Source organism: Humulus lupulus, chromosome 8 (genome assembly GCF_963169125.1).
Source record: "Humulus lupulus chromosome 8, drHumLupu1.1, whole genome shotgun sequence".
Lineage (NCBI taxonomy): Eukaryota > Viridiplantae > Streptophyta > Magnoliopsida > Rosales > Cannabaceae > Humulus > Humulus lupulus.
Window position 1 is genome coordinate 105,141,394 of NC_084800.1, and position 13,440 is coordinate 105,154,833.

Here is a 13,440-nt window from a genome sequence, read left to right on the forward strand (position 1 = left end):
AATAAATAAAACAAACAATGAAATTAACTATTCTAAAAATCGGGATCTTCTATATCCGATCCTTCATCTAGCATATCATCATATAACTCTTCATAGTCTTCATTATCATGTGCCTCAAAATGCCCTCGAGGAAGGTTCATAAAAATCCTATGCTTTTGCTCATTTGTAAACTGAAACTCCATTTTTGAAGTGAACCTAATTAAGAGAAAATAATATCTCATTGCTACTAGCAGTTCATCTTCATCATCCATTGTTTACCATATTTCCTCTAAGGCTGCTATTACAGTATGATAGTCTCTAAATAATCTAATTACTAAAACATATTGCTCTGTTGCTCTCATCATGATTTTCTTAGATTCTTAGAGATGATCTATTTCTCTGTGGAACAAAACCAGCCTCCGAGTGATTCTTTCTAGCACTCCTATGGTGTTTCTTAGTTCTCTAATTCTCTTCAAAGCCTTAATGGCTCAGATATCCTCATAGATTAATGCTCCATTCATTCTTAACTGAAACATAAAGACTAAAATCGCTATCTATACATATAAACATAATAACTATAACTTAAACACTTACTTGGCAGTCAGATTTGGAGCTTTAAGTGTGTGTATCAAGGAGAACTTCATGCGGATGAACCGTTTCTCTGATACCAACTGTAACGACCCAACTATTCTAGAACTTGGACCATTAATAACTACTATACTAATCATAAGAAAACGTACATGCGAAAACATCATAACTTTATTTTGAAAAGAAAATGTTTGAATACATAAAGATTTTACTTAGATATGGGATCCCATTGTTTTGAAAATAAAGCAAAACATAACTTAAATAAATGGGTTGCAAAATCAAATGCAGAAAATAATACATAGAAATCATAATTTAAAGACTTAAAGAATTCATCCTCAAATCGAACGCTCAGTCCATCGATTCCATCCTGCCTCAATACACATCCCCAAACTGCCAAAAACCTTTTTCTGCCGCCAATCTATTTTCCTGCATATATAAAACATAAAGGAGTGAGCCTAATGCCCAGCAAGGAAAATCTACTACAACATAAATCATATACATAAAATTATATCATAACATATGCGAAAAACATATCATAAACATATGTCATATACTACTACAATGACCATTATACTACTTGGGGCTTGTTAACTAATCAAGTCATATGCCCATTAGATTTGTGGGGCTTGCTAGCTAAGCAAGTCATATGCCCATAAATTTATTGGGGCTTGTTAGCTATACAAGTCATATGCCCATAAATTTATTGGAGCTTGTTAGCTATACAAGTCATATGCCCAAGTCTATCAACATACACAATATAACATTTCATAACACAACATAACATAAGATAACATATAACATATCATATAACATTTGAAATCCTGTCCTATTTTCCTTACCAATATACCGGGATATGAGAACAGTATCGGGACTTTGGAACACTCCTAAAAACCATAATAGAAAGGTCAGTATACTAAAGAAAAAGGATGAAAAGAATGAACTACACCATCGAAAGGATACTTACCAACAACAATCTTACGTTCAAGATCTTAGATTCCTAACCAAGAATAAAGAATACGAGTTAGGATTTTGAGTAGAAAAACTATAAGAATAACACAGAAAGGAACTAGAATAATTAATACCTCGAATGATTCTATAACCGAACTACACCTCGAATCGAAATATACTGTGAACCTTACTTCCCGAGTGTTTACACTCTAAAGTACTCCTAGCAGCTTGTAGGCTCTGAACTCAGCTTGGTGAATGAAGAAATGGCTAGGCACTAGGTCCTATTTATAGAGTTCAAGAATGAAAAGATCTTTATTTGGCTTGAATAAAATAATGCCTCGGTCAAAAAGATTCTGGACTTATCAAGAGGTTAAGGAATAAAATAAGCTCAGTTTAAAAAACGTTCAAATATCTGGCACTACAGCTGATATATCGCCCCTAGTAGGCGATATATCGCTTGGGCTAATATGCCCGAGGCTCGTCAAGGTGGTCGTGCGAAGTTACGTGTTTTTCATATCCCCGTATGGCGATATATCACCCCCTAGTGCTGCGATATATCGGCATACGCTGAAATATTATACACGTAATTTCACTTTTTCCGCCTAATTTGAATTGAGTAAACAACCTTGACTAAGTCCTCTAACAATTTCAAAGCTGCTGACAGACCGTAGGATATTCAAATATTACTCTTAATAAATTTATTCCTCAAAATACTTAATTATTCATTAAACATACACCTGACAAGTGTCATTTCCTTGTTGGGTTTATCTAAACCTTATATTATAAATATCACCTTCATAATCAATTATATTAATTAGACCTTAGGTTATAATTAATATTCTTAAACTATAGGTTAAACTTATAAAATCTACAAGTGTTACTACGAGTGTCCAACTAAATCCCGGTCTGAACCAAAATCCACAGTCATAAAAATACTACAACTATTACTATTGCTACTACTATCTAACTAGCTAAGTAAAGTTCTTGGACTCTACAGGAGTTGAGACCTAGAGCCTAAAAATAGAGCATTAGAGTTCTTCATTTTTCACACACTCCAAGCTTTCAAGAATCCTCTCCATTTTTAAAATCCATAGCTCCCAAAATCTCTCATATTTTTTCCCATATACACACCATAGCCGAACCACTATAGTCTTTATAGTGCTTGGGAATTCATTTATTCTTCTATTTTTCTATTAAGCCTCAAAATAATATAGCCATTATACACCCCATAGCCGAAACACTAAACCGTACCAAGACAATATATAGCCGAAATCTACTCAAGTATGAAAACTCTTGGTGTCGTTGTTGGAGAAAGGCATTAGAGTGAAGGTTCGAGATTTCATGTTTTGGTTCTAGGGTGAAGGTATGACTTTATGAGGTTTAGAATTTTTTAAAGTATAATTTTATTATAATTAGTGTAAGTCAGATTTGTGAACAAGAGCTCATCGTTAATTTTTCTCATGATGAATGTGTTGTAAATGACTCTAGTGGAAATTGTGTTTTGAGAGGGTTAGATTTCTTGATTAACTGATATAGCCTAATAATTCAAAAATAAACTTGTAATTTTTGTTGTTCAAAATTCCACTAATCTATGGCATAAAATACTAGGTCATATCAATTACAAAAATCTGAGAGAAACTTCTAGTGCGTGTCTAGTTCTTGGTCTACCAAAGTTGGGTAGAAATGCTAAGAATAAATGTGAAACATGTAAGTTGGGAAAGAAATTAAGAAAATCCCACAGAAGTGTGACAAATGTTCAAACTTCCAAAGTTCTTGAATTGTGGTATATAGATCTTATGGGTCCAATACAGGTTGAAAGCATTAGTGGAAAAAAAAATATTTTTTTGTACGTGTGTGTTGATGATTTTTCTTGGCTTACTTGGATTGATTTTTTAAGAGAAAAATCTAATACCTTCAATGCCTTTTAAGATTTGTGTTTTAAATTAACAGTTGAGAAAAATTATAACACTGGAAAAATAGTGAGAATAAGGAGTGATCATGGTAAAGAATTTGAGAATGCTTCTTATGATGATTTTTTTAAAACTCTTGGAATTAACCATGAATTTTTAGCTCCAAGAGCTCCTTAATAGAATGGGGTTGTTGAAAAAAAGAATCATACACTTGAAGAAATGGAAAGAGTAATGCTCAATGGTAAGAAGTTTTTCAAGTGGTTATGGGTTGAAGCTGTTAATATAGCGTACTACACCATCAATTGAGTTTACCTTCGGCCAGGTACTTCCAAAACTCCATAAGAGATTTGGAAAGGTAAGAAACCCAATGTAAGTCATTTCCCTGTATTTGGTTGTTTATGCTACATTCTCAAGAATCTTGAGAACCTTGGGAAGCTTAATGCTAAAAGTGACATTGGTATTTTTCTTGGATACTCGATGAATAATAGAGTTTATCGTGTGTATAACACAAGAACTGAAACTATAAAGGAGTCAATTAATGTTGTTGTTGATGATTTAAAAGATCATGAAGATCTATCAAATGTTTCAGAAATTGTTCGACTTATTGATGATGAATTTGATCTTCTTTTTAGTGATAGTGATGAATCAAGTGAGGAAAGTGTTCTAGAAACCGCAGAGAGTGTCCCTGCATCTGAAAAAGTTGCCTCTGCAACTGATGATGTTTCTCCCACAACTGAAGAGAAAACAGAAGTATAGGGACAATCTCAATCCACAGCCAATGATACTGACCTTATTTGTAAGGGGCCCTCCTCAAAGGTGAAGAAAAATCATCCATCAGTTCTTATTCTAGGTAAGGTTGATGAAGGGATTGTTACCAGAATAAGATATGTTAATTTGGTTTTGTTTGTGTGTTTTACTTCTTTGTTTGAACTAAAGAATATTAAGGAAGCCTTAAAAGACAAATACTGGATTAAGGCTATGCAAAAGGAAATAGAGTAGTTCACCATGAATGAAGTATGGGCCTTAGTTTCTTGGCCTTACCACACCAATGTAATAGGCACAAAGTGGATTTTAAAAAATAAGTCCGATGAATTTGCAACCACTATAAGAAACGAAGCTAGAATTATTGCTCAGGGGTACACACAAATTGAGGGGACAAACTTTGATGAACCATTTCCTCAAATTGCCCATTTAGAATCTATTAGGCTGTTACTAGAAATTGCTTGTTGTTAACGCAATTTTTTGCCAACAGTTAACTAAGAAGTTTGACAATAAGGCATTAGGCTCAATATAAACTGCATAAGAAAAACACAATGAATTTACGTGGTTTAGTGGTTAAAATCCACCTAGTCCTCGAGTCTATATTATTGCTTGATCTATGAGAAAATTGTTTTTGAAAATTTTAGTAGAGTTTTGGCATACAAAAGTTTGGTCCCTTTTCCAGTCCATTCCCCATCTATTTATAGGGGTTCAATGGACAACTTTAGCTGACCGTTTTACACTTGAGTAACGTACAAGCTTGAGTAACTTCTCAAACATACCAATAAATGCAATAAAGACATTAACTGCATGATATTATACGTTTATCAGGCAAGGTTTATGACAGTTAGAACATGTTAATAATGCATATAACGTCCCAGTGTCTTTAAGGATTCAAGCAAGTATAGTGAGCTGAATGCACCTCTTATGAGCTAGAGGTTTATAGTCTACAACGACCTGAACACTGAGATGCTCGAGATGTGATTTTATGCGATCTAAGGATTTTGCTAGGAGACCTCTTTAATATCTAGTCGACTCGGGTAGGGGATCTCCTTGATATCTAATCTTTGCTAGGTCTTACTCGAGCTACTCATATGGGAACTTGTATTGTGTTCTCAGAACTGAAGAATCTTTATTAGCTGCTTGCCAGCTGTACCACAAGCAAGACACTTCAACTCGTGTTTTTAGGTACAACATTTGTCCCCCAAGCCTCTGCTCGTGTGTGATGTCACTCCTACTTTTGAAAAATACAGTATAGGATATTCTAATTTCATCATGGGAAATGTGCCCACCTTCCCTCTCAAGTATGAGACACGTGTCTAATTTCTATAGGTGTTTGTTTGGGTTTCGAGTACAGTGATAGTTATATTGTCACCTTTTTTCCCCTGTTTCATCTATTTAAATTCAGCCTTTTGATCTAAAATTTCCTCGATCAAACGACTCCAGATCACCCTGGGGCTTAGCCTATATATAAGAATTCTTAGTCAATCCTTACCACATTTGCATCCTTTTCCAAAATTTCCTATTCTCTCTCATTTCTCTAGAGCTTTTTTATAAATTTTGTGGCAATTTCTTTCTGGTTTCATCGTTCCAATCCCTTCAATCTATTGATTTTGACCTCTCGATCAAAACCGTAAGTAACTTTTCATCCTTTGCTTCAAATTTTCATATATATTTTTGCGATATATGTTTTTTCTAATGATTTTGAAACGTTATTTTTTTACGTATTGGTTCTATCAAGGGTTTACGCTTGTATTTTAGAGTTTTACAAGGAGGGTTTAGGTTTTGGTAAGATAAGGATACTGAGAAAGTAACTAAATAGGCATATTTTCTGGGATTTTAGGGTATCAATCAAGAAAAATTTAGGCTAAATTTCTTGGTTTCTAACCCCAAAAATTGGGTAGCTTAGAGGCCATGTTTCTTGGATTGTTTTTTATTTAAACCACTTTCCAAAACCAGACATCTAACACGTGATTTATGAGGTGAAAGTACCTTTCCGAGATTAGGGCGCGTGAATTAGGTGAACGTGTGGTGATAAGTTAAATTTTGATCATAAATTTTTTATTTCCTTAGGCTTAGAAATTGTTAGTTTTTGTTATTTTAATGATTTTCATTTTGATTTTGGTTTTGGTATTTTGTGATTTTTGGGTAAAAAAGAATTTTAAGAGTAAAAATAAACATTTATTAATATAAAAATAAGCTTAGTTTGAATTAATATTTCTATGGCTTTAATTTAATATATTTTTTATTTGGAAATATTTAATTTATTTGGTTTTATAGGAAATTTAATATTTTTATGAAGAAAATAAAATACTGAAATCTGAGTTTGAGTTAGAGTTGGAGCTGAAACTTTATGGGAAATTGAAATATTATTCTCAATAGTTTTAGTTATTATGAGACTATTATTAATAGAGGTCTGTACATTCTCTCTCTCTTAGAGAGACATTCTCTTCAACTCTTTTTCTTTTAGTAAATTTAGTTCTTATGTATTGTTGTGATTATTTTTAAGGGTGATTCGAAAGCTCTAAATATGATTTCTTAGTTTTAATAATTTTCATTGATCTTATATTCCCTTGTATTAAATTGCTTCTATTTTTCTAATTGAATGCTATGAATCTTGTGAGATTTTGTTTGGTGGCCAACTAATTAGAGTTTTTCATTATTCTACTATCATCTTAGGATTGTATTCATATAATAGTTTAGGATTCTAAATAGAGTGATAAATTGCAATTAAGGTATTGTGACAGGTATTTTAATTGTGATGAAGAATAGAACCTAGGTTATGAATTGCATGCTTAATGAATTTATTGCCTAGATTAACCTGTTTCCACATAATGTAATGCTTTTCTTGGGTTAAATAGATCACATGCTTATTGAGTTTATTTCTTTGTAAAATGGTTACTTAAGAGTGCTTAGCTTTAATTAATTATAATAGGGAAATTGAGATAATTGACTGCTTAAGTGTGATATGTGGGATTACTAGTTTAATTGAGAATATAGATCAATGTTATTATTAAAATGCTTATATATGTATTTAGTGGTGGAGAATGACCTCTTAACTATTTTAACTATTAACTTTATTCTTAATTATTTTTATTGCCATTTTTATATTTGTTTTCAAAAACCCCTTATTTTTTAATTACTTTTTGTCATTTAAATAATACATTGAATAGTAGTCCACGTGGGTTCGATCCTTACTACCACTTTACTAATAATTTAGTGAGTAATAAAAAATAAACATAATTAAATTTGGTACGACATACGACATGCATCACGTGGATCCACGTACACAGGTTCCACACCTGAATCAGTTCGTAGGATTTCTTGTTCGTAGACTTCTTCCTTATCGGATTTCCAACTCGTAGGATTGGATTCATTCAAATGTTAGGTCTAGTTTTCCAGAGACCCTCCTCTGGTTATTAAGTAAGACAAATTCACTTGATACTTTTAACTGTTATCCCAAAGCTATATCCATAGGTCACCTACTAATAGTTACTATTATTTTATGCCCAGGCGAGCTAAATCACATTAGCATTCAAATAAGTCTAATGAACGTAGCTGCTTCATCTTCTTAGGGTCACAAGGCTGTAGAGACTTCTATTTCCCACTCCAGGCCAGTGGTGGAAAGGGAGGTCGAGGTAACCACAAATAGCTTCTACGAGGCCAAGCAGTAGTAGCAGTAGCAGTAGGAGCAGCAGCAGCAACAACAATAGTAGCAGTAGTATTTTAGTTTTTGTGGTTATTGGTTCAAGCCAGGATTTAGTTGGAAACTCATAAAAATAGTTACAGATTTAGTTTAGAAATATTAATTTTAACATAAGGTTTCATTAATATTGCTGGTCCTAGAAAAATTATTTATTATAACCTAAGGTTTAGATAGAATAATTAAGATCGTGACACTTGTCACAAGCATGTCTATTGAGGATTTAAGAATTTTTAGATGAATAATTTAATAAAAGATAGATCTAGAAGCTCTAGAACCTTCCAGCAGCTGTTAGGATCACATTTTACTTAGTCAAAGTTGTTATAACAAACTTCAAATATGCTGAAAGTGTGTAAAAACGTGTTTAAAATATCATCAAATGCCGATATATCGCAGCTATAGGGGTCGATATGTCGCCTACGGAAGATACGAAAAACACGTCGACTTCATACGAACGAAACCACGGAAGCTCAGGGCATAGGTAAGGGCGATATATCGCCTATGGTAGGCGATATATCGGCTCCTAGAGCCATTTTTTTGAAACATTGTGGATTTAAATTAGAAACAACCCTCAACCACTTGGACTTGCTCATGAACATTTTTGACCGAGTTCTGGGCATCTGTTGAACCAAAAATTCAAATATATTCATTTTAAAATGGGTTTGTTTCACTCATTGAACTATATAAATAAGACCTAGTACTCAGCCATTTCATTCATTATTCAAGCATTCTTCAGAGGTTCCAAGATGCTAAGTTTATTCTATAGAGAAAACACTAGGGTTTGGGATTTAAAAGCTTTTCAATCTAAGTTTTATAAACAATTGGGAAGTAAGATAGAGTGACATTTCGGTATCGAGGTGTAGATCAAATTTCTAGTCTATTCAAGGTATTCCTATCCTTAGATTTAGTCCATCATAGTTCTTTTATTTTCTTTCAGATCCTAACTTGATTTTATGTCTTCTTGGTTAGGTATTTAAGTTCTTGAAACTTAAGGTTCTTTGATAAGTTTCTATCTTGATGGTTTAGATCTCTTTTTCATCTCCATTTCTTTAGAAACACATGGTTCTTATTGTTGATTTTAGGAGTTTTCCAATCTCATTCTTGTCTCCAATATCCCAGTTTTTTGTAAGGAAAATAGGTTAGATTATATGTGTTATGATATGTTTATATGCTATGACATGTTATGTGCTATGTATATATGTATGATTATGTTTTTAGTCACTTGGGGCTTATAGTTGCTTAGATAGCAAACCCCAAGATTTTTATCATTATCGTGGTTTAGAATTATGATTTACCCTACCTCGATTAGTAGACTGAGGACCTAGATGGGTTATCATATACTATTTGTGATCTAACCTACCTTGATTAGTAGACTGAGGACCTAGATTGTTTTATCACATGCTACTGTAATGAGTTAATGGCCATTAATATTGTAGTCCTATATGGTATACGATTTTACGTCATATGTTTTATAGTATGTGTTTTATGATATAGTCTTATGATTTATGATATATGTTTTTAGTAGATTTTCCTTGCTGGGCATTAGGCTCATTCCTTTTATTTTAGATGGTGCAGGAAAATAAACTTGGAAGGCGGGATGGATTCATGGTAGCTTGGCATGTGTATTGGGGATGAATTGATTGAATGGACTGTTTGAAGATCGAGGATGACGTTGTTTCAAGTCTTTTAATTTATGTTCTTATGTATTTCCGCACTTAATTTTTAAACAATTAATTGAAAATTATGTTTTCTTTATGTTTTTTTAACAATGGGATCTCATACAATATTTTCTATTCTGTACCGCATTTTGGATGTTTAATAAAGCTAAATATTTTATGTATGTATTCCAAAATAGTAGCTATGTCTTAGTAGCTTTTAATGGTCCGAGGTCTTAGAATTAGTTAGGTCGTTACATTTGTGGCCTCGAGTGCTGAACATCTGAAGGTGGGGCCCTTCATTCCACTGATCTCGTGCTTTTTTGAGTTTCTAAACTACGTAAAAATAGCTCTATTCTAGCCCCCCCCCCCCCCCCCCCCGTAACACACACTGCCTCCTTGCAGGGCTAAAATATTTATTTCTTAAAAATGAGTGAGAAGACCCCACCCCAGAGGATATCCTCTTTTTTCTACCTCAAGGCCAATCCTGACACGAAAAATGATGGGTTCTACTACCTCACCTAGTTTCCCATGATTTCCAGCATCATCGATCTCCCCAAACACCTAAGCGACAACATGGACTTATATTCATGTCGAACGAGTTAGCGACCTGCGACTATCGTTACTTCAAACAACCTCGTAAGTGTCTTTTCCTTAAGGATTTTATAGATATATGTCTACTTCACAATATTCTCCATTCTAATTGCATTATTTTTTTGTTCAGATATCTGTAAGAGATCTAAAGCTTCTATCATCCATAGGGACCAATACCTGAAGCTCTCCTTCGTCCATGCTGAGGAAAAAGACTAGTGAGTGATAATAACTGACGCCAACCTGTTGGCATGTAAGCTGATTGGGGATGGCCAATGTTTGGTACTCCAACCTCAGGGTCCTCCTAGAAAGTGGTGTTGGTATTAAATTAGAAAAATAAGAATACGCAACAGAATAAGATCATTTATTAAATTATTAATACCAACCAAGATCATACATATAAAGATATATTAAATAACACATAAAAGGAATAAATATTACCTCTCGTACCCTATCAAGTGTCCTTGAATCTTTTCGTTAAATCAACGATCTTCCAATCCGTTTTGAAAGCTCACACCTTATCCTTCCAAGCCAATCCTCAAACAGAAAAGGATGTGTGTGGGCATGTAGGATTCAAAGGTTGATTTAGAACTCTCTAGATGTACTCAGCACATGAGATTATTTCTTTCTTGATAAAGTCTTATAGTTTACTGCTTAATTAAACTTCTGAAAAGACTTATATAAAGTATCGCTTCTGTAACGTCCCATTTTCCCTAATAAGGCTTAGTGCCTCGATTAGGGGGTCAGGAGGGCAATAATTGATTTCATTGTGTATTACGTGATTATGTTCATGAGTACATGAATTATGTGAGATATATTATAATATGACTATAATGGCATGTTTAGGTGTATTAAGCATGCATGTGGGTCTGTTTCTTATTAGAAGGGCATTTTTGTAATTTTGGCCCGTTGAGGGCATACATGAATAGATATATATATATATGTGCTATATGATTAAGACCAAATTATTATGTGGATATAGTTGGGTTATTCGGCATGAGGCGATACTAGGGAGCAAGTTAGCGGTGTAGTCATAACGGGGTCAAATACCATCTCGGGGTGAGCCTAGGGGTATTTCGGTAATTTAGTACATTAGTGGGATATATCGAGTAATGGGAAATTATTTCATAATTATTAAGGATATTGGAAGTAACAGGAATTATGATGGGTTAAGTGTGATTAGCGAGAAGTGTGGTAAGAGATGAATTTGCCCTTAGTGGGCTTTGAGAGGAAAGTTTGGACCTAGGGGCATTATAGTCTTTTCATGCCCTGGGATAGACTTGGTAACTAGAACCCTAGAAGTAACCAGAAAACACATTGAACACTTAGCTCTTTCTCTCTCTATCTCTCTCCTGGTTTCCGCTTCCTTTTCCACTTGCTTTGTTCAAGTCGTAGAATTTTGGGAGGAATTAACATTGAATTGAAGGCTTAAGGCTAGGACTAGATTAGGTAAAGCTAGGACGTCATAATTCATAGTTGAGGTAAGCTCTAAAACCTTGTTTAATTAAATTATGGTATGGTTTTTAAGAGTGTTTTGAGTTTTGAACTCAAGGATTTAAGTTTGACTTGTGAAGAGGTTTTTGGTTAAGTTCTTGGGTATATGTGCTACTCTGAGTGTAGTGTTGAGGTTTTGGGACTCAATTATGGGTTTGGTATTGCTTTGGGGTAAATTATGAGGGAATTGGCTCGGCGAAGGTGTTTAAAAAATAGGGCTCGTGGGGTAGCAGCGCAGTCCTATTCTTTGGGCACTGCGGCCCTCTTGAACCCAGAGGCCAAGGCGGTTCCTTGAAATGCCATCGCGCCGCAGCACTTCATGGACTGCACCGTGGCCCATGTCTAGTGAAATTGAGGGCTAGGCTCTATGACTTGTGGGGAGCCGCAACGTGCAGTGAGGTTCGTTGTAGATCAAATTTGGATAATTGATCAAAGTAGGTTTTTGATGGCAGGAACTCAAACCTAAGTGCTCGGGAAGTGTTCTACTACCCGGTTTAGTAGAATTCGAGGTCCCGGAGACTAGAACTCGGCCTGGAAGTCTATATTTATTTGATATTGATGAATATCGCTAATTATGGTTGCTACTAGGGTACCACTAGGGCTCGGGAAGTGATCATGCTCGAGGGTCATTGTTAATTGGCTTACGCTTATACCAGAGGTAAGAAAACTGCATCCAATACCTGATATATGTGATTAGGGCTTGGCTCGGTTGTTAAGTATATAATTGATTAGGTCTCGGGCCCCTATAAATGAGCATGATTATGATTATGCATGTGATTACTTGATTAATCATGCGTGAATACTTTGTATATGTTTAATTTTAAATGATGTATGGTTGTTTGCATTATTGGATTGAAAAGCATTGACTTATAAGTCAAGGATGACGATGGCACACTGAGCACTGGTTGATATGGTTAGGCCTAATCAGGAGCGTGATATACGATTGACCAACCCTATGGTCATTGGAAAGCTAAAGTGTAATATCCAACATTTTCATTATACATTTTTTATTATAAATCAGAGTTTTAATACATAAAATGTACAAGTTTACAAATTTAAGAAATAGTAATGGAAAAATAGTGTTTAAAATATGATTTTATGTTTTTAATGAGATTAAAGAGAGAGAAACTTGAGTAGTCAAGTATTGGACCCAAATGTCATATAATTTTAATTGGGGATTTTTATAAAATTAAGAAAGTTTTGCTAAAGGGCTTATTTGAAAAGAATTTTAGTATTTTGGGTCCAAGTGTAATTTTTAAAAATAAATTAAAAAAAAAAAGAAAAGAAAAGAAAAGGCTTCAGCCTTTCTTTTTACCCGAGCCCCTCTCTCTCTCTCCTCAGAAACTCTCTCTCTCTCTCTCTCTCTTTCTCTCTCTCTGCGTGTTACTGTTGCCGACGACGCAGGAGTACTTTCCGGCCACCACTTTTAGCCACGCGCCGGACCGTTGGATTTAGAGGCCTCCGAACTATCGACCTACGCGGGAATCTAGAGCTCACTCGCCGATTAAACACCTCAACTGGTCGATTTAAGTTCGGCCACCCCGCGACTTCAAAGTTGCAATTCGGCCACCTCGGGCATCCGTTCGCCGATCCGTCACCACCATCGTGTTCCTCGTGTTGTGGGCTTCAAAACCCAATAACTTGTTCCTACATCTACCATAGTTGGGTGGTGGGCCCACCACGAGCCACCGCGATCCACCGTAGACCGACGGTCGAAACTTAGTGTTCGAGGTTTTGAAGTACGTTTTGAGTCTCAGAAAATCATCGTTTGACTTGTTGTGGAACCCGATCACTTTGGTATAATTTCTTTGAC